We start from the raw sequence: 23,256 nt of genomic DNA, 5'->3' as shown, positions 1-23,256 counted from the left end.
TTCCTAAATTATACATATAATGAAATACTGTGCACTAAGAATAAATTCTCTTTCCACATAACACTGAAGAATTATGAAAATTTTCAAATGACTTTGGATGTAGTAGAAGTACTTTTAAGAGCTGCAATCCAGTATTTATTCAAATGGTAAAGATCATTTAATATTATGCAGTACACAGAAACTCAAAACTACTCAAAAATTGGGTTTTTTAGCTTGAATCAATGTACTTTGGACCATTGCAATCCAAGTTTGGAGAGTAAAATGAGTTTTCCCTAACACTTATACCACAGACAAACAGACATAACACTCGACAAATTTCCATTGTTCACTGATTTACTGAATTCAGATTCAAATAATCGATTAGTTCGGCCAATCGATCACTCATGTGGCTTGTGCATCGAATTTACTCTATTTTGACGTTTGCTCACTACTGCCACCAAGTTCGTGAGAATTAGCCCAGCTAGCTGAAGTCAACAGATGTCGTTAGTGTTTTAACGACGATTAATTTTATAAATGAATGTTCAATGTATTATGTCTGTTTGTCTGTAGCTATACTGTCAAAATATCCATATAAAAGATACATATATGTGTCGCCATTATAAATTTTTGCAATAAGGCTCCACTAAAGACACTATATACAAAGACGCGAACTCTTATCCCTGAAGAAACAAATCAACCCAGCAACCCCGAATGCGCAACACTGCTGATGCTGCATAAACTCAAAATAATAATTAAAGCATGTGCATTTGTGATAATTGAAATAGCCCTTCCCAACATGTTACATAGGATTTTTTAGAATGACAGGTCTCTCAGCTCGATTGGAATGATTTACTGAGCAGTAAATTTGGAATTCTAATTGGAACATTTCACTGTCTTCGTTTATGCGAGTGTCTTTTAAGCTCCCAACTAATATAATCGATATAGAACCACACATAAATTAAATCATTAAGCTAATCTCGAGATCACAAGTATAAAGTTTATTTGGATATATATTTTATTAGTAGTTTCGCGTGGGAGAGCATGGTTGTAGTATTGCATGCGCTTCAAATATACATAATAAGTTAAATCTAGAGATTTTTGCCAATAATAAATATGTGTGGATTTTTAGTAAGGTGTAGTAGTTTGAATTTAATCCACTTAAAAACCATTAAGGCGTAACTAAGGAAAAAATTCTTAGGGGGGCTAATTCTTTTTCTATTCTTACAAGTCAAACACAAAAAAAGTTATTGTTTTTGTTCAACTGTGTGCAAGTTGGGCCTCACCAACCAGCATATTCAATACTACATTCAGTGACGACTTGAACAGCTCTGACATAAAAATCTATAAAATGTCGTTAGGGATTCCCAATAACTTTGATTCGTAACAAACTTAAGAGCTTTAGATGCATACTAACTTTCAGAGTTTTACATATCCATTAAGAAATAATCCTCAAGATTATTTGTGGGCTTCATGGTCCGTGCGGTTAGCGACGTCAATTGTATGGGCAGCGTATGTGCTGAGGGAGTATGGGTTCTGATTTCCCCCCCAGTAATGGGAGGAAACTTTTCATGATCGAAAAAATTCTCCCACTGGTCCACTGGGTGTTATATGTCCTGTCCGTTGTCTCATGCTAAGTGTTAAAGGGACTCCAGTCTGTACGACCTCCTGGTCGAAGACGGTGTTCCTGTCTTCTTATACATTTTAGCGTTACCTCTCCTTGAAATTTCAGTGGTTTACCGAGCTTTCTTTTCAGTTTCAAGGATTATTAAATTTTTAGGATTATCAAGATAAATTGGAAATTCAAAGTTTTTCGGTTAATAGCAGCAACATTGCTTGAAAACTTTACCAAAGAAATCTGCAGAAAGAAATGCCTTCAAAATGTTTATATATTACAGGCATGTGATACGTTGTAATTTCAGCTATCTCACAATATCAGAGTTGTCACTTGACAATCGCTTTTAGAAATGCGCATGCATCTTTAGGGCTATGTTGGAAAGCCTAGAGGTCATAGGGCACAAAATACTCGCAATGCAATGCAATGCAATGTAACCATAAAAATCTTAAAGAGTTGATTGATTTGCTGATAAATAAAAGTCTAAGATTTGTTAGAAATTCTTCGGTAACCTAATCATCCATAATGTCTCTTTGCTCAGAGTTAAACATTTGTCTTTCATGTTGTCTAAATGTACAGGCAGTTTATTATTTTACTTGAATTTTCTCAAGCTATTCTCAGCTTATAGTATTTGTTCACTGTTAGTCTGTTACTTCTACATTATTTATTCAATCCAGCATGAAAAATACTGTCCCCAACTCCAACATTTATTCACAACTGCGTACTGAAACACGAGTTGTGTTTTGGCTGTATTAGTGCCTTCTGAAAGTGTAATTTACTTTGAAATTAGATTCGTACACCCAATTCACCTGTAAGCAATTATATGTGTGGCTGTGAGAATAAAGGAAGCGTAATATCTCTTCGTTTTTTAGCAATCTAACTCAAGATTTATATAAATTTTCGAAGTTAGAAAACTATATATTCAACTTTCACTGTGAGAGTAGAGATGATAAGAATTCATTATTTGCAGTTACGCCCATGATAATGATCAGAGCGCTAGATATGTGCCATACTCAGCTACATAGAGTCGTAGGAAGATTCTAGGGGGCTAACTTGATTCTCAGGGTGGGGCTATGCAGCCCCCTAAGCCCCCTGGGGAAGAGTTACGCCAATGCTTAAAACTTGTATTAACCAAAGCTGAGTTTAGTTTACCCAAAGTTGACTTTATTTATCTCAAAATTGAGAATATATTAATTTGCTGAAATTTGTACTATTGAAATATTATACTAAACAATCTCGTTTAAGACCATGCATATTGCTTTATGTTTGACAGCAATCATGGGAAAGAAGGAAAAACGAAAAAAACTACCTAAATACTGAGTAGAATTTATCACGATATTGTTCATCACTTAGTATTTTGAACTAAAAGAAAATCGTCCAAATTTCATAATCAAATTAGAAGCAAAATCTAAACCCACATAAGTCTCATACAATAAACGTAAATTAAACCCTCTTCAAAAAACCCAACAAAACAAGTCTAGCGGGATTCTATTTATCATGGAGGATACGTTCTCTAATTTACAATTCGCCTTAATTAAAACTTATGTCAATCCCAAAGACCACGTAAAAACGACTCCAGTGTGCATAACATTGGCTTGGTTAAAAATGCCAATACCACAAGCCGGCTTAAACCGCGGAATCAATAAATTTTACAGAAAGTGTTCCGTGCATACCTATCGCAGTCAAAATATATATTCTATCCACAAATTTGCAAACAAACGGCCTAAACAAATCGTTTACCTCCGTATTGATGCAGTGAACTGTCGAATGGTTCTAGGAAAAGGTCTTTCAAGGTAAATGAACCTGACGCAGACTTGTAATTTCAATCTTACTAATAATACAAGTACTAATATTATTAGTTGGCAAACATTATTATAAGACGCAAATTACAAGTGCCTTAATTTGTTGACTTCTCAACTTATAACTTGTAGCTAATATTATTAGTCCGATTATGCTACAGGGCCCTGAACGTGAGTAGTAGGGTTAAACAGGAATTTTCGTCTTATCGTCATAGTCTCAAATATCAATAAAATAGAAGCTTTTTGCCAAATTCATCCTGTACCCAATCGTAGGCTTAGGCGAAACGTTCTGCTATAGTGGAGTTCTAGCAAAAGACGTTGCTTTCATTGATTTTAGCCCCTATGACGATGGACGGAAAAATCCCTAATGTCCCTTTAATTCCAGCAAATCCCCTTCGTAAGTTGGTCTACCAAGCGTCTTAAAAAAGTAGAAGCTTTTGCCCAGAAGACAAATATCAATAATTGGAAGAGCGTATATTTCAAGCCAATTTACTTTGAACTTCTATTGTTTTGACAGACCACAGCAAGTTTGGCTAGAAAACACAAAAAGATGACAAAAACTCGTTTTTTCGAAATTGAGCGACTACAGCAAAAGTTCACTCAGCAAAACTGCCGCTAAACACCTAGAAGGTGGATCTCTCAGTGATGTGGGAATGTTTTTCTTGGAAAGTCCATATAAAAGATCAGACAAAATGAAGAGATAAAATTATACTATTTGAAAGAAGTGATCATTATCATGTGCTATTACGACATTTCTTACCCATAATATGTCTTGATATTTAGTAATAATAATAGAATTCTCGGGTACTTATTCAAAAGGACTTATGTGATTTTGTAAACAAAGATTCTGACGTCGATTTGTCTAATCTGATGGCGCCTCCCGCAAAACCGACACCACTAACGCAGGTAGCCGGAAAGGCTTCACCTTCCCTGTCTTGGTGATGGTTTTGCGTGAGGTGCTCGATTGGACAAATTTCGACGTTTGAATCTTGTTTACAAATCACATGCCGTCCTGAATAAAGTACCGAGACTGAATCGCGTGAAACATTTCTCGGGATGACGCCATGAACAGAATATCAAAACATGATATCCTATATCATGCTTTGATATTCCGTTCATGGTTTCTGCCCATCATACCATCAATTCAATCAATATCACTATATTACTATCATATGGGATATCATGCGTTTTGATATTCTGTTCATGGCTTCATTCCGGAAATTGTTTTCACAATCAATTCTATTAATATTACTATATTATTTACTATCTACTTAGATTTCCCGTAAAGCTGGTAGATCACTTTTTACGTAGTGTTTTATGGTGTAAGATCTACCAAACAGAGCTCTAGCTTAATCCATTTTTCAAGCTAGGGCAATAAGTTGTGGTATTTCAAAAATTTATCGTATTTAGTCCTCTCTACCAATTGCAGTTTTTGAATTATAACAAAATTAACTTTACCCTGCACATGGTTGAAAGACTCAAATTCCTCTCGTTTGAGGCTAAATTGTTTGCAGCGGAAACAGATTTTCTAGCAATTAGTTATAAAACCAGGGCCCATCGACCTAGGCTGAACTAACTGCTGAGAAAAGTTGAAAGACTCAAATTCCTCTCGTTTGAGGCTAAATTTATTTGCACAGCCATGAAACAGATTTCCTAGCAGTTAGATTATAAAACCAGGGCCCATCGACCTAGGCTGAACTTAACTGCTGGAAAAAGTTTGAGTTAGGGTTCTATGGATGTACTAACTCTTCACTTGAACTGGTAAACAATGGTAGTTCGAGCAACACATGGAAGAATCTCTTGTTACTGAACACAATTTCTCTAGATTGAAATAGGTCTTGTGGTAGCGCTAAATCCCAAGTTTGTAGCTTTACTGGTGATATTCTAGAAACAAGACAAGGATGTGGCTGAGGCTTCGATGCATTACTGTCAATTAAGTATTACTGTTCTGTTTTCTCAAGAGAAATATTTGATATAAGGGGCGCGCCTTCAATGAGATATTACTCTCTGTGAAGGGTCTAAATAGCAGGACCATGTCATGTACTCTTAGGGAAAATAAAACAAGAATTGAATGAAACCGATACTGCATTGCTTATCAATAGTAATGGAGTAATTCGACATGCACTTAAACACTAAGGATACGGGGAATGCTACAATAGATCTAATAACTGGTCGCAGTGGCACACCCAAACAGGAAAAAAAATCTTCTTAGATAAGATAAAAGAGCATTCAACAATATCAAAAAAAATTCACCGAAATATCATTTAAATATCAAGACATCCGACATATTATGGGTAAGAACATACCAATAGCACATGACATTTATCACTTATTTTAAATAGTATAATTTGATCTTTTCATGATATTTTAGTGCAAAATATTGATATTTTTGGTCTGATCTTTCATATAGATTTGATATTATTGCGCTATTTTCGTCTGCTCGGGTTGGGGAGTCCAAAAGAGCGTGGTACTTGCGCATTTAACGAGAGTTTGCATCCAACGATGATATGTTGGTGTCCATTTTTCAACAAAAATGGCCCAAAACATACTTTCGAGGTCGCAAAACAACGGCCTTAAACTCGATTTCCGAGGAGATATTGCTCAATTTTGTAGAAAGATAGTCAAAAAATTGAAGGCAGAATAGAGTATCACGGTTTACCATACAAAGTATTTAAAATTCAATGCAGAATGATTTTGAGTTTCTCCTGTGTACTTTTTTTATTTCCAAGCCCTATACGATCACATAAACACGTCAAAAACACAAAAACAAAATTAGATAACCAGTACATTAGTAGTTGTGAGTTGACAAGAATACATTATTTTTATATTGGAATAGCTTAAAAATGTTTTACACTTCAGAATCTACAGTTTGTACTGAATAATCAATTTGAAACGACTTTGTTCACTTTTTAATTTCCAAAACTGTATATACCAATCAACTCAGCTCAACGAACTAAGGTGATGTCTGTATGTGTGTAATGTGTATGTACGTGAGCAAAATTTATAACTTATTATTCAGGCACTTATCCTTAACCGATTTGATTGCAACAAGTTGCATACGTGCTGTAAGACTCTATAATAAAGACATATATAAAAGGCTGCACTCGACGGGAATCTTGTTCCATTGTTTTCTATTGAAAATTGTCCAGATTCGACTAAACGCTGAAATATTATTGCCAAAATACTAGTTTTTATAATGCAATAACACTGCTATGTGGTTTGATCAACTTATTTATACGCTCATTAAGTTGAAGTTAAGTCAAGCTAAAATTCATCAATCGGTTCAGCTCGACAAATTGAGTCAAATGTCGGTGTAGTATGTGTGTTTTATGATGTTAAACACTTTCCACTCAACCAAGTGATGATCATTTTACCAAAAAGAATCGCATTTATTATAACAAGAAATCGTCATTATTAATTATAATTATCAGACTTGGGCCGAAGTGAATGTAAAACGTAAAATGCACTGCTTTCTTATTACCACAGTACCAATTTGTCCATTCCGCGGTCCGTTTTATGATTCAAACCAATAACCAGACCAATCTACATTGTCTCTACAGCCATCCTAGCGACGACGACGACGACCGGCAACAGTTGCTATATATGCTTGCATTCATATAGAGCTGCCTCTTTCTCGGTTCGTTCGTTTTTTGTGAAACCAGCATTCATTAGAGCCGTTTTTCGCTCTTCGCTATTGGCAAATAGTCAATGGATCTAGCGGAGAAATGTTTTGCGGGAGTCTGCCAGCTAAGTACAGCTGAATAGCCAACATTATGTACGTTGCGGTCTCTCAACGCTCTCTCGCTCTAAAGGCAACTGAACTATGCTCTTTACTAGTAGCTAGCATTATGTTGCCGTTTCTCCGGTCTCAGTCGATGTGTGTCTGCTCTAGAATACGGTGGATTAAATGTAAATTGAATTGTAAAACTTCTTTCGAGACATTTGCTTTAATGACAGCAATGCTTCAATTTTTTCTGTTCTTTAAAAAAGGGGTAAGGTAAGTAAGAGGTTCGTGAGATAGCCTTTTTCTTCAAAAGTTATCTTCAGTGATGTTTTTTGAAAATTTAGCTGCCACATGCTTTGATAGCACGTGCTATATGTATTGCAGGTAGGGTAAGACGGTATAATATGCCCCCCCTAAGGCAACTCCTTGATAACTTTTAACTTTTCAACGCAATTTATGCAAACTTTGCGTTATTTGGTAGTCAAGAAAGTCGCAAATGCATTGCCCGTGAGTAGTCGTATAAAAATATTACAGATAACACGTAATAAAGCTTTTTTGAAAAGTCGCGAAAAAATTGATTTCAACAAGTGCCTGGGCAAAACGCCCCACCTTAGCCAAAGACGTTTCATAGCCCTTCATTAGTATTTTATTAATCCCATAATAAAAAGGTTACAAATCCTTATGCACTTGACATTAAAAAAAACCAACATAGGTCCATTATAGCAGGTGTGATTTACATTTAAATATTTTTCATACAATTTGGAAGCAACTGCTGCAGTGCTGCAGGCTCGCTACGCTTGTGTCCAGTTGGTAAGGGCATATCGTCCTGCCTACACTGGGGCGTTTTGGCCAGTGAAACATGTTTTCGAAAATCGTTACATTTTTGAAGATGGAAGTAATTTTACATCATATTAACCACTGAGAAAAGTTATTTTGTTGCCCAACTGAGTGTTCCAGTGCAAGTTTTGTGGACAGTATGCCAGAGTGGCTCCAGACTGTTGAGCTAACAAACATGAAAAGTTACATCAAAACTGTAACTTTTTGTATTTTGCTATTATTTTCATTGTGTAATACAAAAATACTTCCACATTCACATAGTATGATGGGTTTACAGATACTTATAGGTACCAACTGATTTTGACCCTCAATTAGTTATAGTTTTCTAGAAATCAAAGGGGGGCGTTTTGGCCAGGTGGGGCGCATTATACCGTCTTACCCTACATTCTGCTCATCTATTAATGCCTTGGGAAGGAAAGGTTGTTATTTAGGCTTGTACCGTTTTGACTTAAATCCCGAACATGGCTTATATTTCGAACACTGGCATTTTAGCGCCCTGAAACTAAAACTTTCATCGGCTTACCGTACTGAGGATCAAGATTACAAACGAATTTAAAGTCGCTTGGAGAAAATTACGCGAATAAAGCCAAAAATGACCATTTCAAAGCGAGTGTTCGGAATATGAGTCATGTTCGGAATTTGAATCAAAACAGTAATTCCTTTGAAAAGGGAATCCCGGGTAGAATCCGTGATATTGATAACAAAACATTATATGAACTTATTTGAAATAAGAGTACAAATAACAAGCGAAAATAACAAAAAAAAACTTATAGCTCAAGATATTGATAAGTTCTTGTTAATAGCAAAACCTGATATTTTTATGATTTTTCTGTGCAAATTTTTGTTATTTTACTCTTATTTAAAACAAGTTCATATCATGTTTTGTTATAAACCATAACCGTTCTTGAAGGGAGATAGGCCATATCGAAAAAAAAAAGAAAATCTATACAAAAACAGAAATCTTGAGATTCTGCTAGCTATTACACCCATGGAAATAATAATTATTGTTTGTATTTAATTATTAAAACATAACCGCTGCACAGTGTTTCCTAACCCAGGAATTCGTGACCGAAAATGTTTTGGCCTTGAAAAATTCGCAGAAACGGGCTGCTGACCAAGTGTAGGATGTCGTAGAGAAAAGCCGGCGCTTGGTGGGAGGCCTGTAGTCAGTGTAATGAAAGGTTTAGTTTCCCATACTAGTTTCCATTCAAACTTGGAACTGCTTGTGCTCATTGAGTTTTTGTTCGAATTACCTCAGGTTTTTGGAGGACACGTGGAGCATGGGACGGAATCGAGAGGGCGTGGTGAACTGAGTCGTTTTTTGAAACATCCTACTAATAATCTTTGTTTTCATATATACGATTATATGACATATTTTATTGTATCAATACTTTCAAAGTTTTGTTTTGGTACTCAATCCATCTTCATCGTTCAAATAAATTAGAAATGTTTTTGTTGGCTATTTTGTGAATAAATAATTGCCGATCTTAACAGACATTTTACAACTGTCCTAGTGAGAGTTGAGCCAATTTAAGACGCTTCCATGAATTTCGAGTGGTTGAATTTGACAACTTCAATCAGGAAATGATACTGCAACGAACGTGCGATATACAAAGCATAATATACGAGATTTCTGCATGTTGATTTCTTGGTTGCTATGCGTTACAAAAGCAAGAACGATGAGCTCAAATAGTTTGGACAATGCACAAAGAGAGGCTATCCCTCGATAAGATTGTAAGATACTTCTGTTTCCGAGCCCCTTTTATAAACTGAAAAAAAAAGATGATTTATAAATATCAGGAAATAGCATAGCTTGAACCCTAGCACAAATCGTAGATGGAGTTGCAGAGATAAACATATCCATATAATCCACGGTCATTGTGTGACTTCCAAACATCAGGAAATATTCTGGAAAGTAGAAACGTGAACATAAAACAGTGACGTATAGGAGGGCATACCAGACTCTCGCCCTAGGTCGTAGGAAGGCACGATTTGACCAAGGAGAGATTTTTTCAGAAGTGAATTGATCAATGGCTTAGTCGCAGATATCGAGAAATTTGTTCCAGTTGATGAGAGACAGAAAGATATTCTTCGCATGGCAGCTGCCGCTTGAAGAATAATGGTATGAAGTCTTCGCTCTTCGATGTCGTCATGACGATTTGGTTGCACGACGAAAGCTAACGTCGTGCGCGTCATTGACGATGCGTCAAGTAGCAATGAAGACAATATGTACAACTCGTCGCTACTTGCTGCGACGATGACTATTGTCAGACTCTACCATAGAGCTATGGCTTAAATCATAGTCATCCAGGAGTGCATAGCGATGTGATAATTTCTGTGGATTTGATTCCGAGAGAAAGATCAAAATGATCACTGATCAGAATAGCATGTATATAGTGTGATAGTTCATTGTTCAGCAAGACGAAGATGATAATAATAAAGTTTGCACTCGAAAAAAAGCAACAGACAAAAATGATCACCAAAATTTATTTAAAGTCAGATATTTTTGAAACTCGTAAAAATATACACTACGATGGTATAGCTTTCTGGCGAGGGATTTGGTCACCATATTCTGTTTATCGGTTCGGTCGTTCACACTGATCTAATCTAATCTAATCTAATCGAACACAAACGCAGCCAGTACAAAGAAAGCATTCTGGAAAATCATTGAGTTAGATGACGCCCAACATTTTTTCTAGTAAATATTGAGGCTCACAGCATACCAGTGGTATGACATAAACCTCAATGCGGCCAGGCCCACTGCGTTGTGTTTGCCGCAGAGATGACTCTTCGAGATGTATCGTATTCAAGTATTTACTTCAACATGATACATATCACGAATCTACAGGGGTTGAAGGATGCGTGGACATACCTTACCATACGCACCGCGTTCTTTTTAAGTTCTTATTTTGGTAGTTGTATATAAATATGTAGTGAAATGAATAACATTATGATAAGAAAATATATCAAATTTTATATATATTTGTAGAACATAACATCGAAGTTAATTCGGGATGTACATCTCTTGTAGAAGAAGCTGGAAATTATTAAAAAAAATAATTATTATTTAGAATGTTATGAGTATCAGATAGCAGGTTATGTGCCAGGACGTCGTCTGCATAAATGTTCCATGGAAGGTTGTGAAGCTTTCATTCCTAGGCTGTTTTGTAGTGGGCTATGAAAATGCTAAATCATGAAAATATGAAGGTACATAATACTATAATATAAATATAAAAAGCATGAAATATGAAAATTTTATAATATGAAAATAAGAAACATAAAAATATAATGTAATAAAAGAATAAAAATTGCTATCTGAAAATAAAAATATGAAAACATGAAATTAAAAATGAAGATACAAAAATATGAGTACATAAAAACATAAAAGCATGAAAATATGAAAATATTGAAAATTTTAAAATATAAAAATTGATGTTAAAGTATAAAATTTTGAAAATATGACAATATGAAGATCTGAAAATAAGATAATATAAAAATATTAAAACACAAAAAAAATAACATGGAAATATGAAAGTATAAAAAATTTAATAATAAAAAATATGAAAACGGAAACATGAAAATATAGAAATATGTGAATATGCAAATTAACAACATGAAAGTATAAATATATAAGAAAGACAAAAAAAATAAAATATGAAAATTAAATATTAGAAATTATAACAATATAAAAATATGGTAGCATGAAAACAGAGAATACTGAAAATGAATACTGAATATGAAAATACAAAAGATTTAAATACGGAATTTACAATTTAAAAATACAAAAGTATAAAAAATATGAAAATATACAGGTAAAAAAATGTGAAAGCATGAAAATATAAAAGCATTATAATATAAAAATATAAGAATATGGAAAATATGATAATATAAAAATATTATAATATTAAAGTGTAATAACATGAAATTATATAAATATGAAGATACAAAAATATGAAATATAATAGTTTAAAAATATTAAAACATTAAATATTAAACATGAAAGTGTAATGTTACATTTAAAGTAATATGAAAATATAATAATATAAAAACAAAATAATATGAAAATTTTAAGACACAAAAATAATAAAACATGAAAGTGTAAAATTAGGACAGTATAAAATACGTAATTAAAAAAAATATTAAAATGTAAAAATATGAAAAAATACGAATATGGAAATTTAAAAATTAAAAATTAAAAATAATTAAAATAAATGTAATGAAATATGAAAAATAAGTATATTGAGATATGGAAAATAAATATAAAACGAATATATGAAAATACGAAAGCATGGCATTGCTACGGTATATTTCTTGGACTGGAAACTAGTGATATTCATGTTTCCTCTGAAATCTCTGTCCAGATTGCTATCAGAAATCAAGGTGGGTGTAGTCCTTAATTTCAATCTATGACAAAAATGACAAAAGCATTAGAATTACTATTCCTGGCCACGCTGGCAATGTGGCCATGGTAGAACTTACCCCGTAACACACCACGAAGAGGTATCTACCCAGCATTACGGGTAAAAGTGCATTGAGAGACTATATGCGCGAAAAGCGATGAACTAAATAATCCCGCGAATAGCACAAACAGCACAATTGAGGTTTGAAGCAAGTGCTGTAGTGCATGACCTCCTCCAATGGAGGCGATCCAGGTGGGCCTAACCATAGAACTTTTCCTGCGTTTATGGATCCACGTAATGAATTTGGTGCCAAAACACCGTTGTTGATGACTGGTAAATACGGCAAGCATCTTCCAAATAAGCTGTTTATTATTGGAAAGAATATCGAGAATTGGGCTGGACCAATCGAACACGCCAAAAGTGCGATGCACGAAATACGTACTCCGTACCGTACAGGGAAACTTGTGAAATTGCACCCTTTTGTAGAAATTGTAAGAAGGATCATCGTCCATCTAGGCGGCAATGCCCAATCTACATGGCAGAAATGGACGTAATCAAAACCAAAATCTATCTTATGCCGATGCAAGGAAGCGAGTTGAGATTGGAAATGCAAGCTATGCTCAAGTAACTGCGCAACCGAGATTGGATCAGGCCAGAATGAATGCGATGACAGCACAACTCACAGAGAAAAAGGAGAGAATAGATCAGCTAGAAAACTAGTTGGCCCATGTAACACACATGTTAGAAGTGGGACCCAAAATGTCGAAAAGGACAAACAGATCAAGGAGCTGTATGAGTAGTTAAACCAACGAGACGCGAGAATCGCCAATATAGAAGTCGTCAACAAGAATATGAAAAAGTACATTAAATATAAGAAAGCGAGAACCAGAACAAAATAGTGAATCAGCCTAATCAAGTAGAACAATAAAACAACAAAATCAAAACGTCCAATACCACAAAACGAACTCGAAAAAACAACAAAACACTACTAGAAGTCCCATTGTAACCAGTCCTACAGTTAGCCAATCAAGGACTGAAATGGCAATTTCCGCCGAAATGAACTCACTTGCAGACAACGAACCTCTCTACCAAACTGATTATGGATCAAGAAATCAATAATAATTCAACACTCCAGTTACCCATTGGCTTTTCCGCTTCCACAGAACTATACAACAAATTCCAGTACAAACCATTCCGGAGTAGGGTCTGTAAACCTCTGGCAAGCCTCAGCACCGGCCCTGACCTCAGATGTTCCCAATTTCTTGATTGATCCTGTGGCGACTGCCGGTGCGGGGAACTTGTCTATATCTCAGGTCTGTATCTCAACAACTTTCATCTCCAAGCTTAAGTTATGGCGCAGAATCTTTCACAACAGTTGCCTGTTAGGCAACACCGGCTTTTGAATTAGTTAGATAAATAAATAAATTATATTACAATAAAATACTGTAAGATACTAAAGCAAACAAAAACATTAGGTAAGAGAAGTATTTGAGAACCCCAAAAACAAAATTTAAATCTAGTTTACTCAAAATCATGAACCCCTCGTTAAATGTAAACTGAACCGAATGGGGAGTAGCATAGAGTACGTCAACACTAAATTTGGCATTTGAAGGACTTGGAAGGAATGAAGGACTGTATAATGGAGCAGGATGGTGGAGAGGGTGAGGTCGAGGATAATGGAGGGGAGAAGAGAGATGGCGCGCTTGAGCTCGTTCACATAAGTCCGGGATAGGAAGCCAACCACACGTTTCATGCAAAAGTTCCTCACGATAAAATTATCGGTTCGGTCGTTCACACTGAAGACATTAAGTCCGGCCCGCTTCATTGTCGGCTGGAAGAATTAACCTTTTTGGTCACGTCACAATTCGAATGGTTCGGATTGCGCTTGAAGTACTCCCTCACACCTACATTGCATTAACGGAATCGGCCCCCTTGGTTTTTTCGCCGTGTATAAAGTGCAATATCACTAAATAAAATTTTAATTCGAAATGATGTGGTTATTATACAATAAAATAAATTTCGGGCCCCGTACTGCTAACCGTTTTTAATTAAATTGCTTCTCAAATTTTTAAAAAGAGTTTCAAAATTTTCTACGTATGCTTCCCCGTGCATTTTTTTTTCGAATATCGTCTTTTCTGATTCTTCTTCTTCATGCAACATTAGACTGCCATTAGGAATGCACGGGATTAGTTACATATGAAATTTTTGCAGGCTTTGACAAGAATATTCTTGTGGTTTTTTGCTTTTCAGTCTGTGGGTTTTTCTTAGAACAACCGTTCTGTCCCAGATCTGTCCCAACGTTTCGGCAAAATGTTGTTGCCTTATTGTTGTTCTAAAAAACCCACAGACTGAAAAGCCGAAAACCACAAAAATACTCAAACATTAGCAGTCGAACTCTCAATCTACTAAATATCAAGATGGCGCATATACACGGTAGATTTTGACAGGAATTGAAATTTTCAATAGCTTATCGTCAATAATCTTAAGTTTCAATGAAACAGGAAAAATGCTGCAGAGTGTCCGAGTCGATTGATATATAAATCTTAAAAATCCATCGAACGATAAAGGCGCTAGTAACGTTCGAAATCTTCCCTTCCAGCGTAACGCTCTCGATTTCCAAAAATCTAAATGACACCCAGTATAGTAAAGAAAGGCGTAAGTCCTACGTCAAAAATTATACAGCAGTATGTTGAATTCAAAATGATATTGAAATTTGACTATACTGTCAAGCAGGGGTTTAAAAAAAACAGAATATTCGATACTACCTTGTACCTTCACAGTCACATGTTGATTTGAGATGTGAGAAGTGAGTTGAACGCTCCCCTGCATCTATGAGGGCGGACACAATATGACTAATCTGCGGCGTTCATAGTAGATTGAGTACTCGTCTGAGGCCACGAGGGCGGACGCAGTATCAAATTGATTACAATATGACTAATCTGAGGCGTTCATAGTAGATTGAGCACTCGTCTGAGGCCACGAGCTACGTGGGCATCGGCCCTAAGGCTACAAGGGCGGACGCAGTATCAAATTGAATACATAGTAGATTAAGCACTCGTCTGAGGGCACGAGGGTGGACTCATCATATTCTAAGCTTCTTTTCTTTTCTTCTCTTCAAGGGAAATAACTAGAAAAGTATTTTTGTAAAAGTGTCTTGAACAAGAAAATCATCCCGGAACAGCTTGTTAGCCGTCGACTAACCTGCGACCCCTCACTACCACAGGTCTGCCTGGGTCTCCTTAATTAATTTTGCCACACTGGATACGGCCGAATTGTCGATTTACAACTGTATGCAATCCACTTTCTTGCTTGAAATCCATCTCGATAATTATTTGACAAATTCCGATGAAATTTTCCACGTGTAAACATTATACTCTAAACTAGTTTTATTCAAAACTAGTCGGACCCGGCGGACGTTGCACATTGGAACAACTCAGAAAAAAGACGGACAAAACCTCATTGTGGCGTTTAATACAGATTTAGCTCCATGATTTGTTCATAGAATGTGTTCAAAAAGCTGTCCGACAAAATCTAGAGCGTGAAATCCACTATAATGTTTTAATGCGACACCCGAGCAAAAAAAAAATTTGTTTCCACAAATTTTTTTTTGTTCGGTTTTTTGATAATGTTTTAGAATATTGTGTTTGGAGATATTTTGCTGAAGATACTGTATGTTTTTCTTCTAATTTTAAGTGTTGAATCGTTGTTTTTCGATATTGCAGTCTTAAACTAATATAAAAATCGATTTTCAATATTTCTAAACTAAATATACAACGTTTTGATCCGTTTTGTATCACAAAACATTGAATAGCACTGACATACGCTAATCTGAAGATAATATGGCCTTTTTTTATTGACATTTCTATCAAATGGAACACATTTATCGGAAAAATAGGTCAATTTCATGAAAAAAATATCACCCTTATAGGCACATTTTGGCAGCTACATTTACGTTATTCAGAAAGCTAATTTTATATAGAAGAAGCCAGTGGCTAAAGCTCAGTTGGGTCTGACGAGGCTCATTGATTTTTGTTCCAATTCTTTAAAGTGTTATTTTCGAAAAAAATTGGCTGTGTTTCACCTGTATCTAGTTTGTACTAAAATTATTACTAAAAATGCTATAGGTCCCGCTTGCAAAGAGCATTCTCCTTCCCTCAAGATATGGAAGATAGAAATATGCGCTCAAACATGATAAGTAAGTAAAATATAAGTATACTGATTTTCTTGTTTCAATTTAATTTGACTTTAATTGATTATTAAGCAGTTATTTCCGCATTATAGAATAACGGTAAGGTGCAAGTATCTTAACCAATAAGGTATTATACGAGTACAGTACCGAATTTTGGCTATATCTCCATATTCGAGCATTTATTAAAAATATTTTAGAAGTTTTGGCGAAGTTTTAGCTCTCATAAAGATACACTTATTATTTAGCCAAATTTACTTCTAAAACCAATCGATTTTGTTTGAAAACAATGTTTTTCAAAAGTTGGCTAAATTAGGCACTGAATTATAAGCAAAGAATACGCTCACCCTACCCGAGCAGGAGCGACGACCTCGATAACAAAAATTGGTATGATTTAGCCTTGCATAAGAGGTAAAATACAAAAAATAATACCAAAAACTTATATAGATCATTTATCAACAAGAAAATCCAATCTTTTTTTTAGAGATTTAGCTTTTAAAATTAAATAACTTGGTTTAGTGTCTGGTTGTATTTATAGTATTTCAAGCACTAGCGGTAAAAAAGCCGTAACTAACAAGACAAGGTTTCTTTTCACCGACTTCTCCCCAACGAAATGAGAGAGACAAGTTCGGGTTTGTTTGCACTTTATTACTTCAGGACGAATGATTACATTGTTATCTGGTGTTCTGATAAAACCGAAAAATCGTCGAGAAAATTTTCGGATGTTCTAGGCAGTACTGGAAAAGGTCGTGATCGTCATAAGAAAGAGAGAAAAACGCCTTTTTCTATATCAGGCGACCAAATGAAAGAATCGTGGGTTCTTTGATCAATTTCGCATGAAAGACAGTCATGAAAGGGTGTTGTGCTTTATTTTAAAAATTAAATTTCTAAGTCATTTTAATAGATACATGCGAAGAATAGTGACTAGTCGATAAATTAATCATACCTCTTTAATTCACCGAGTTGAAAATGGTAATAAACACAAATGTAAAGCAGCTATTGCACACTTTCATGCCCTTTCACGGAACAAATATTGTTTGAGATTTTTGTAGCATGCCTTTCATCCTTCGCGTTTCTATAGATATTGAAAGGGGCAGATATGTAAACATCGTGTGACAACTCTCATTGAAAATGAGAAATTCCAATACTGGTTCTAGGCCGTCCAAACTGTTCTGGAGTACATATCCTCGAATGCATTAGGAAATATGTCTACAAACAAAAACTCCTAAGCTGGGATTTATGTCCAAAAATATCTACGTGATCATAATACATAAATAAATCGAGTTTTGAATAAACGTAAACTATTTCAGGGTCTCCAAAACGCCCTGGAGTTCAGAACATGTGATATACCCAATCAACCAAGCCTTGAACGACGTATTCGTGCATCGTTGAACATCTTAGCAGGTACATTGAGCCGATAAGATTTCACTTATTACTTTTAAACGCAACTATAGGCCTTTTAGTTTCTCCAAAGCATCCTTGAGTTCAAATCAGTTCAGAACATGCGATCTACCCGACGATGGACGATGTATCCATGCATCGTTGAACTCCTAGCAGATCCATTAAGCCGATAGTATTTCACTCATTATTTTTACAAGCTACTACAGGCCTTTTCGGTTGTTCAAAACGTCCTTGAGTACAGAACATGTGATCTAGTTGCTCAACCAAGTCCTGAAAGATGTACCTGTGTATCGCTAAACATCCCAGCAGGTCCGTCGAGCCGATAGAATGGTACTTATTACTTTTACAAGCTACTACAAGTCTTTTCTGTTCTCTAAAATGTCCTGGAGTTCCGAACATATGATTTACCCGTTCATCCAAGTCCTAAATGATATATCCGTGCATAACATCACAAACATTCCAGCAGTTCCATCGAGCTGGTAGGATATCACTTATTTCTTTTACAAGCTACAGTGGACCCTCCATGTTCAACCGTTCCACTAAAAAGAGCTTAAAATATTCCCTCCATGTTGATGTTCTAAGACTCGATATCGAATTGTTGGAACAAATGATTCCATAGAAAAATATTTTCACGGTTACTTTAATAGTCTGTTCGAACAATTTTCCAAGAATTTCTGTTCCACATCTCAATACCGACTTTATTACATCTCTTCAAAACGTCATGAATCTCAGATCATTGCACTACCGAATTTTCAAAACGGCTTTGACCTATCCAATGATCCAACTTATGAATGATGTTAGATATGATACCCTAGTGAAACCATTTAGCTTATATGACGTCAATCATCACTTGTTCTAGCCATTGCAGGCCTTTACGGTTGGCTAAAATATTCTGGAAGTCGTATTGTTTTATGCAATCATCCAAGTCCGTTATACGCCTCAACAAAAAAGTCCGCAGCTAAATTTCTCGACACAAACACCTCCTTAATTATTGTGCATCTAATAGATATCTTGATCTTAACTCAAGATCATTTTGGAGGACCTTCTTCTTCTTCTTTTGCTATGGTTCTACATTCCAACTGGAACTTGGCCGGCTTTTCAACTTAGTATTCTATTAGCATTTCTTCAGTTATGAATTGAAAGCGTTTCTATGCCCGCCATTGCATGAGTATGTATCTTATGAGCCAAGTACAAAAGGAATGCTATGCCCAGGGAATCTAAAATGTTTCCCAAACGAAAATATTCTAGACCGGGCCGGATCTAACCGTGAACACCTCGTATTCCAGAAAATTGTGTTTTCATTATTCCTATTGGATATATTAAGTTTATGCCAAAGAAATTGCAAAAACTTTGATTGATTGACCTGGTAGATACCTTGAGCTGAACTCGAGAATGTTTTGGAGTACCTTGAACATCTCAAATTCAAGAGAATTGAGTTTGCATGGTGCGCACATGCTTATTGAACCATGTTGGGTACATATCGATGTTGAGGAAGCATGAAGCCTTGGTTGTCCGGTAGATACTTTGGGTTGAACTTGGGAACGTTTTGGAATACCTTGAACATCATTGATTTAAATGATGTACATGTGCCTATTAGACTGGATTGAGTATATGACGACGATGATGACTTTGCATAAGCCTTGGTTGATTTGGTAGATTCCGTGGGCTGAATTCGAAAACGTTTAGGAGAACCTTGCGCATCTCGTATTCCAGAAAACTGATCACTGTCTCAACGATCAACATGACTAAATCTTGATTTATTAAACAATGTGGTATAAGATCCAAATATTTCAGATTCTAATTTCAGAAGTCATGCAAGCTGTCAGAAGCAAAATCTTCCCAAGGTTTTGAATATCTCCAATATTTTTCCTGGGCAGCCGAAATCCTAATGAACATTTTTGCTGAAGAAACTGGGGACCTAGCTCTCTTCGGTAGTTTTTCACAGCCAATCTCAAACGCTGGGCATATATGACCCATCCGTCCTAAAAGGGTTAAGGAGGTCAAATATTTTCAAATTTATTGTTAAGTTATCAATAGATGCCACCTTATCTTAGGGAACGTTCATAAATTACGTCACGCGGAGGAGAGGGAGGGAGAGGGTTTCTAAAAGTGTGACTACTCATATCAATTTATATAAAATACCATACAAAAAGTGGGACAACGAATGGAGGAGGGATTAACAATGGTTATTTTTTCGTAACATCATTTATGGACGTTCCCTTAATGCACTCCTTACTTGTCAAGAACCTCAACCAGTCACCATTGATGATAAATATATATTTCCTATCTCTTTTCACTAACCCTTGCCACTCACTAGCATATTCGCGTGGTTTATGGACAGTCCTTTAGCATTTTAAAATGTTAGAACCTGAAAATCTGACATTTTACCAGCAATAAATCATTTTTGCTAAAATTTTAGCTTAAAAAAATCGTCTAAGAAAATTATTCCGATTTGGTCACTGTTCCGATTTTATCAACTGAAACTCACGGACCGTGTTGATAAAAGCGGAACATACCTTTATGCAGAATACTTGAGGCATACCATGCTTAGGTATTTCAATACCAAACGAATAATAAGTAGTTATGCATTTGGTATTGAAATTCAATTTAATAACTGAATTTGTGATGGCTTAAGTATTGTGCATATTAGTTTTTGGTATTATTCCTTTGGTATTTTACCTCTTATGCAGGGCTAGTTCATAACAGAGTATGGTATCAATAACAGAATTAAGTATTATTGAGCCAATTTCTCCTACTCGGGTACTTATAGAAATAATAAATAGATCCACAATAAGGCCGATGAAATGAGTATATAATGAGAAAGAGAAATATCTACTCTATAAAAATTGGAACAAAAATCAGTGAGCCTCATCAGACCCAACTGAGCTTTAGCCACTGGCTTCTTTTATACAAAATCAGCTTTTAGAATAATGGAAATCCAGCTGCCAAAATGTGCCTATAAGGCTGATATTTAATCGAGAAATTAGCCTATTTTCTCAATAAAACCGTTCTATTTGACTGAAATTTCAATCAGAAAGACCATATTATCTGAAAACGATCGTATATTAGTGCCATTTTTATTTTGTGATATAATTTATATTATATTTATTTTAAAAATACTGAAAATGATTTTTATATGAGTTTTGGACAGCAGTATCGAAAAACAGCGATTCAGCCCTTACAATTAGGAAGAAAACATACAGAATCTTAAGCAAAATTTCTCGAAACATAATATTCTAAAACATTGTCAAAAACTCGAACAAAAAACGAACGGGGGCGCTTACTAGTGGACGGGATATCACTCTGTTGTATAGGTATTATACACAATTTTTACCTGAGGAGTCGTATAAAATCTCTGTACTTGGTCACCAATAATTTCACTTGAAGTTTATTTAGTTTCTAATGAATCGAGTGCCGTGAGTACCATCACTAACGAATCATTCAAGTATTACAAACCAAACTTGATGGAAAAAATCTACATATGTTTTCCATTAACTTCTAAGTGAACAATATTTTTAGTGTAAGATTTACTCATTTGTTGAATTAAACTCAAATTAAACTTAAAAGTGACAGTTCAATAATCATTGAATAACCCTGCTAGCAGAGCAAGATTGCTTTTGACAGATATCGAATCAATTAAAATCGATTATTTTTGTTGCCAAAGTTGAATACTACCAAAATCGAATGACTTTGTTGTTAAAATCGAATGGGGTCTGTATATTAAATTATCGCGCGATATCTTCCAAATGCCAGTTTTCCATTTCTTCCTTGTTAAGACTGGTGCCCACAAACACGTGAGCTTTTATTTGGATTCTGAAATTTTTGCCTTCAAACAGAAAAGAAAGATATGAAAAATTAAAAAAATGGCAAGTTATCTTTTGAATCAATAATCAAAATTTCAATTTTCATGCACAATTCCAACACCATCCTGTCAACTCGCTAAGCGCCTGCTGCTGACAGAGCAACAAGGATTATCGCGTGCCCTCCCCCATGAACAATTTCGTCCTGGTAACATCTACCACCACTGACGTCGCATCGTCGTCGTCGAAACTCACTTTGTAAATTCCACTCCATTCACCATCTGTGCTTAAAAAGGTGTGGCCGCGTTTACGCCATTGTTTAGTTCAGAGTGGTTCATAAAAAAAATCCGTTTTGATGAGACAAAGATTACTTGAAATTTCCTACAAACGCTATCGGCAGATTTTTGATCATCATCAATCAAATAATTAGCCGTCGTTTCATAGATTGAACGTCGCGAAACAAGTGCAGCAAAAACCAGCTTCGGAGCATAACTGGTGTGCAAAAGTGTGTAACTGCAGTGGAAGAAGTGGAAGAAGAAGCTTTGCATCCCCCTCGATAGTAATAAGGAATAGGTAAAGGCTTGCGGAGACGAGTGGCGATATTGCTGAAAGCTAGTCAAGTTTTTCCTCGCAAATTGTGTGTGCACTCTCTAAAAGAGTCGAGTGGTGGTGTTCGCTGCTACTGTGGAAAGCCGGCGATCGCGTGTGCCCCGACGAATATCTCTCGTTCAGACCTCCTCCAAGCCGCGCTTAGATTCGTTTACGATCGATAATAATCACCTGCAATCAGTGCGTGCAGTCTGGCAGCGCGCTGCTGTTGGAGAGAGCAACGAAAGAAAGTCAAGTAAGCGAAACTTGATATATATTGACTGAGTTGCGACTTGGGCCAAGTCTATACCGATGGGTGATGGGAAATAAGCACGAAGTGTGGTCACAGTGTACAGTTATGCGTTTGCGTCTACAATAGAAACTGTTTTTTATTTCTCGTTTGATTAAAGGCAACAACATTGACGAGCTAGATGAAAATCAATACACATCAGTCCGGCGCCCTTCAACCCGTAGAGTAGAATCTTATGTTGTCGCACTCTTATCACCATGTTCGACGAGGAAATGAAAACGTTGTTTTCGCGTTGTCTTTGCTGGTGCATAAATATATGTTAGGGTGTGTCATAAAACATCAGTGAAACTACTGAAACTACTGAACCGATCGGCGTGAAAATTTGTATGGAGAGGTTTTTTGGGCCGGGGAAGGTTCTTAAAATTGTTCGAGACCTCTCCCTCCTTTGGAAAGGGGGGCTCCCATACAAATGAAGCAAAAAAATCTGCATAACTCGAGAACTAATCAGAGAATAAATCTATTTTAGGCGAATCAAAGATTGTCGGGTCTGCTAGTATTGAATTAAAAACATGACGTCTAAGAGAAATTGTTGACAAATCAATAAAATGATACGAAATTGCATTTTTGAAACTGTTCGGAATCGAACTGCCAAAGACTGAGCTTTTTTCAAATGTATTCCT

At 35.7% G+C, this 23,256-nt stretch overlaps 1 protein-coding gene across 6 annotated transcripts in view; it reads left to right on the top strand.

Annotated features, from left to right (window-relative positions):
* LOC134205427 (protein singed) overlaps nt 1-23,256 on the top strand; it is a 191,987-nt gene that overhangs the window by 73,310 nt on the left and 95,421 nt on the right. The window contains exon 1 of one of the 6 annotated variants that reach the window (XM_062680666.1): nt 22,028-22,311. The exons of 4 other annotated variants lie outside the window; for them this stretch is intronic. The gene's annotated coding sequence lies outside the window, so the exon portion shown is untranslated. One more of the 6 variants, XM_062680664.1, reaches the window with a different exon arrangement.

Source organism: Armigeres subalbatus, chromosome 1 (genome assembly GCF_024139115.2).
Source record: "Armigeres subalbatus isolate Guangzhou_Male chromosome 1, GZ_Asu_2, whole genome shotgun sequence".
NCBI classification, from domain to species: domain Eukaryota; kingdom Metazoa; phylum Arthropoda; class Insecta; order Diptera; family Culicidae; genus Armigeres; species Armigeres subalbatus.
The sequence above is the reverse complement of the archived record's forward strand: the minus strand, read 5'-3'. Positions and strand labels throughout refer to the sequence as shown.